This window comes from Cibotium barometz, chromosome 63 (assembly GCF_041138505.1).
Source record: "Cibotium barometz isolate CiBa-2024 chromosome 63, ASM4113850v1, whole genome shotgun sequence".
Taxonomy (NCBI): Eukaryota; Viridiplantae; Streptophyta; class Polypodiopsida; order Cyatheales; family Cibotiaceae; genus Cibotium; species Cibotium barometz.
The window spans coordinates 32,850,793-32,856,605 of record NC_141108.1 but is presented as its reverse complement, the minus strand read 5'-3'; the positions used below and the strand labels follow the sequence as shown (position 1 = coordinate 32,856,605).

General features: G+C 40.2%; 1 pseudogene; it reads right to left on the bottom strand.

The window, feature by feature from the left end:
* Positions 1–3,819: 3,819 nt before the first annotated feature.
* On the bottom strand, positions 3,820–5,358 carry LOC147603964 (uncharacterized; annotated as a pseudogene).
* Positions 5,359–5,813: the final 455 nt, after the last annotated feature.

The following is a 5,813-nucleotide window of genomic DNA, read 5'->3' as shown; positions in this document are numbered from 1 at the left end:
TGAAAAAATCTGGACCCTTAGGCTAAGGTCTTTTGAGCAGATTATAATTTATTTCTAATGCACCTTAGAAAATTCTTTTTAAACTTCTATTTCAGGGAAATTTATTTTAATAAGAAAGGATATTTTTCCATCCAAAGATATCTAAAAACTGAGTTACCTCTCTCTAGAATATTTTCTCTCTCTAGGTCAAAACAGGTAGAAACAAGATCTTTTATTATTCTGAAAAGGGGATTGATTTATAGGAGAAGAAACTAGACATCTTCAGGGACTGAAAGGAATCTTACATTCTCTCCCACTTGAAAAATGCGAGATGTCCTCATCATGCAAACTGGGGATAATCCTTCATCAGTTCGGCTTCTTTCTCCCAGGTGGAGTCTTCAAAAGGATAGAACTTCCATTTGACTAATAATTCTCTTAGAATTATGTTCCTGAGAACCTTTTCTCGAACATCAAGGATTTCTTCAGGTTGGAGTTCCATCAACCCTTGGGTTGAAGAAGTTAAGAGTTTATCATTAAGCACATGATTTGGGCTCGGTACATACGTCTTAAGTAAGCTGACATGAAATACATTATGAACTTTGAGATGAGGAGGCAGAAGAAGTTCATAGGCTAAGTCACCTACTTTCTTTGTAATCAGATATGGCCCACAATATCTAGGGAATAACTTCTTGTACTTCCAAAGAGATAGAGAACTTCTTTTGGGGCGATCTCGAATGAAGACCATATCTGCTTCTTCGAACTTTCTGTCTGACCTCTTCTTATCTGCATACTGCTTCTGTCTAACCTGGGGTAGCACTTAAATCTTTGCGGATTGACTGCATCTGCTGCTCCATGTCGTCAAGCATCTGTCTGGACATCTCGACTCTAATCAATGGGTCGGACCAAGTTAATGGTGTTAGGCAGTCTTGTCCATACAGAGCTTTGAAAGGGCTCATCCCGATGCTTCGGTGATAAGAGGCATTGTAGGCGAACTCGACTAGGTGCAGATAGCTTAGCCACTTTTCTTGGGTTCCCTACCACAGCATGACCGAAGTATATCTTCGATTACTTGGTTCACCCTTTCTGTTTGACCATCGGTCTCGGGGTGGTAAGCTATGCTGAGATCCAAGAAAGTTCCTACTGCTACTGCAAAGAATGTAGTCCAGAATGTTGACGTGAACTTGGGATCTCGATCACTTACTATTCTCCTGTGGGTAGGCCATGCAATCTGAAGATTTCCTTGAGGAACACTCTGGCCACATCCACTGTAGTGTAGGTTTCTTTTACAGGAATTAGATGGGCAACTTTGGTTAGTCTATCAATTACCACGAAGATGGAGTTATAACCTGATTGCATTGAAGGTAGTCCAGTAATAAAATCCATACTTGGTTAGTCTATTAATTACCACAAAGATGGAGTTGTAACCTGATTGCATTGAAGGTAGTCCAGTACTGATACATTCCCACTTCATCTGGGGGATGTCTAATGGATGTAACTTCCCAAGCATTTTTACTCTCTCTGCTTTGACTTTCTGACAAATCAGGCATTGACGTATATGATTACGTACATCCTTTTTTAGTCCAGGCCAAAAGAAGCTTTTCTTTATAGACATGTAGGTCTTGAAGAAACCCAGATGTCCTGCAATAAGGCTGTCATGGGCTTCATTCAGAATTGACCCTTAGTTCCCTCATCATTGGGAATGCATAGCCTGCTATTATAATACATAATTCCATCATCCATGCTATACCCTTGAACTCGGTTCAATTCTTGAGAAGTTTTGCTCTCTTGCATAAGTAGGGTAGCAATAGGGCCAAAGAATCTATCCTGCATGATCTTCTCTCTTGCCTCATTAATCAATGGATTTGACACCACTGTGATTGCAAGCAAGGAGGCTTTTCTATTGAAGGCATCTGCTACCACATTTTCTTTGCCTCGGCGGTACTTGATTTCAAAATCAAATTCGTGTAGGGTCTGCATCCACCTTCTTTGGCGCATGTTGAGATCCTTCTGAGTGAAAATCCACTTTAAGCTCTGATGATCTATCATCAAAGTGAATCTTTGACCCAGTAGGTAATGTCTCCACTACTGAAAGTAGCTCTAGGTCATGGACAGCATAATTTCTCTCACACGTTCTGAGTTTTCGGGATTCATAGGCCACTGCATGACCTTCCTGCATGAGTGCACCTCTCAGGGCAAAACCAGTGGCATCAGTTACTACCTTAAAGGGTAGAGAGAAATCTGGCAATTTCAAAACGGGATTGGTTACCAAGGCGGTCTTTAGCTTATCAAAAGCACTCTGACACCTGGCAAACCATTAGAACAGAATATTCTTCTTGAGAAGATTAGTCAGGGGGGAAGCTATGAGAGCATACTTAGGTATAAAAAATTCTATACCAACCAGTTAATTCCAAGAATTCTCTGACTTTTTTCACTGTCTTTGGTTCACGCCAATCTATGACTGCTTGGACTTTTGTGAAATCTGGAGAAATTCCGTCTTTGGATACCAGAAAGCCCAAGTATTCAACATGGTCTCGATAGAGAAAGTGCATTTGCTCTTTTTTGCAAAGAGATGGTGCTTCCTTAGAATCTCAAGAACTTTTCAAACGTGAGCTTCATGGCATTCTTTGAGTAAATCAGAATATCATCAAAGAAAAGAACAAAATCATCCAAGTATTCTCTGAGAATGTCTTGCATTAGGTGATTGAATGTAGCTGAGGCATTTGTCAATCCAAACGACATGACTGTAAATTCTTAGTGCCCATATCGAGTATTGATGGTGGCTATCTTCGGGATATCTTGCTCATTAATCCTGATCTGGTAATACCCTGATTTAAAATCTATTTTTGTGAAGACCTAGGCTCCACTTAGCCTGTCCAGAAGCTCATCAATTCTAGGGATATGATACTTATTCTTAACTGTCATAGCTGATTGAGACCTCTGTAATCCACATAGAGTCTTAGCGTTCCATCTTTCTTTTTCTGAAAGAAAACTGGCGCTCCCCAAGGTGAAACACTGGGTCTTACAAACCCTTGTTCTAACAGTTGCCTAAGCTATTCCTTGAGTTCAATGGCTTCAGGGGACTGGCATTCTGTATGTGCGTTGGGCTACTGGCTGAGCTCCAGGGGGGGTCAATTCTATCACATGATCTACTTCCCAAATCGGAGGCATCTCTGTTAGCTCTGCTGGGAATAAATCATCATACTCACTCATTAGGGCCAAAAATAACTCAAAAAGGGCTGTGTAATGAAGTGATTAATTTGCTAATTAGCGGAGCCGTTGACGGTCAAAACGACTCCAAATTTAGCGATTTTCCTAAATAAAAGCACATCCAAGTTATTTAAAGCGCATTCAAGTACATACCTTTTAAAATTAAAAAAACAATTTCACGATTCCCGGGATAGTTAATGCCGACATGACCACGATTCTTATTTTTGAATTTTTGCCGCCCCTCTCTCACTGTTTCTTTGCCATTCTCTCCCTTTTTTTGTCACTCTCGGATATGGCTCTGTTCTTCACGAGCTTTCTCTACTAACTTTTTATGCTTATTGCTCTGTTGCATCTTTTATCAAACTTAACATGAGTGAAACACATAATAAATTTCACCTCAATATTAAGCTCAATAAAGAGTATGCGACTACACGAAGTTCTTTTCAAAGGCCGTTGACAGATTTCAATGAAGTTCAACGACTTCGGAAGGGAAGTTTATATCCACCAGACCCTGAAACTGGAAGGTATCCTTCTTTTCATACTCCTCATGATTTGATGAGATTTGTTGGAGATGGGGTTAATGGCTTACTGGGTTATAGTTTAAGGCTTGCTTACTCTTCAATAAACTACTTATCATACATTCAAAATCTCTTTCCTTGGCTGCAGAGCAGCATAGCTAGCATAGCAAAGAAAGTAACCTACTCTAGAGGCATTAAAGCCTGCAGCATAACCAAAAATCCTAAGGGCAGCAGCTCTCTCAAGAACCAATATCTTGTTAGCATTTATTTGAAGGGGTGTGTAACCAAGAAACCTTGACAATACCTTTAGTGCAAATAAAGGTAGCTCAGGCTCTTCAGAATATTGACTATGAAAGGCACAAAAGGTTGCCTTGTCCAACAAAGGAAGATAGTGCAAAAGAGAGGATGAATCTTTCTTAAAGGTTCCTTCTGTTGCCTTTCCTCGTGAACCTTTGGCTCTTCCAAGAAAATTATCACTTTCAAGAAGTTCAAGCTACAGAAAAAAAAATAATTGATTAAAAAAAGCTTTAAAAGACAGAAAAAATATCAAGGGTCATTAATGAAACAACCTTCTGCAATTCATCATCTGCAACAACAACCTTCTCCTGTGCGAGGTTGAATAAACCAAATTTTTCCTTCTTTGCAACCTCTTCTTCTAAATCTCTCAGCTTGATATCTCTCCCAAAAGATTGAATACCAAGCTCCTGGAGCCTATTTTCAAAATCCTCATCCTTCAAAGAAGGTGCTTTCTCCTCAACTCTCTTCATGCAAATAGCAAGTGCATCAGGAGCAGTAACAAAAGAATCATTTGAAGTCTGGAGATCAAGAGATAAAAACTCCTCCTTAGACTCTTCCTCTGTGTCAATAAAGTCCAAGGCAACCTCAGAAGCCTCAGCTATAGCGCTGCAATACAGTAGTCCTCCCTTATATTGAGAAGAAATTGAATCTGATGAAGAGGGATGAAATCTTTGTCATTAATAAGAAAGGAGGGGAGGCTTGGTATAGTAAGGGAGGCCTCAGACACCTCCACATCTTCAATGGTTTCAGGGATGAGGGTGCTTGCTTTAAACTCTGCAACATCCAAACCTGCACTTTCTTTTTCCTCTGAAGCAAAATCAATCTTTTCCATCTCCAAGGTCTCAGATTTCTCTATGTTCAAAACAGTGGAGACATTCAAGTTTAATTCATCCTTGGATGGAACATCTTCACCTGGAACTTGAGCACTTTTCTCATCTTTGAGAAAAAGAAAGAAAAGAAAATCAATGTCCTTTGAAACAAGGTTGCAACTTTTAACATGGAGTTGACAGGATATGGATTCTGGGATTAGAACATTGGACTTCTTTGAAAACCTGCCAAACCTTCTTAAAACTTTATTTTTTTCAAGAGAATTTTGAGTGAAACCAGTGAGATGAATGTAATCTTTTCCTTCCAGAATCAAACACCAACCAAGAACTGCATCCTCAAATTCCTTTAATTCATCTGAAATAAACGCTCTAAGTTTATCCAAGATTTCACCAAGGACAAATTTGGGATTGAAAATTTTCAATGCCTCTGAGTAGACTTGCATGTCTCCACCAACCTCCAAAACGGCCTCCAGCAACCTTTCACTTGGGTCATCGAAAATTTGTTCTCTTCCCTCAAGATTAGTACTCATATCTTCGGTTCAACCTGCAAAAGAAATGGAATAGAAGCACCAAAACATAGTGGAAAACCTGCCTTAGAACCAATTCAACGTCTTAATTCAAGCCTCTAGGTTGTTTAAAGGTTCAAGAAGCACTTACCAATACGGCGCGATACAAGGGCTTTGGAACACCTCTGAGGGCCTCCTATCGCGTCGTGTTGGATAAGCTGAGGGAAAGAAGTGAAGCACCTGAATGGAGCAAAACGAGGTCTTTGGAACAAATGCAAGGGCCTCCTCTCGCGTATTGTACCTGTCAGTTAAGAAACTTGGGTAGAAAATATTTCATCCCGTCGCGCTGATTACATTGGGGTATAAAAAAGATGAGGTCAAAAAATGACCGTTGGTGACACGTGGCTTAGTGTATGGTGGTCCACGTGGCTTAGTGCATGGTGGTACACTTGTCACCAACGGTCACTACCCCACTCGGC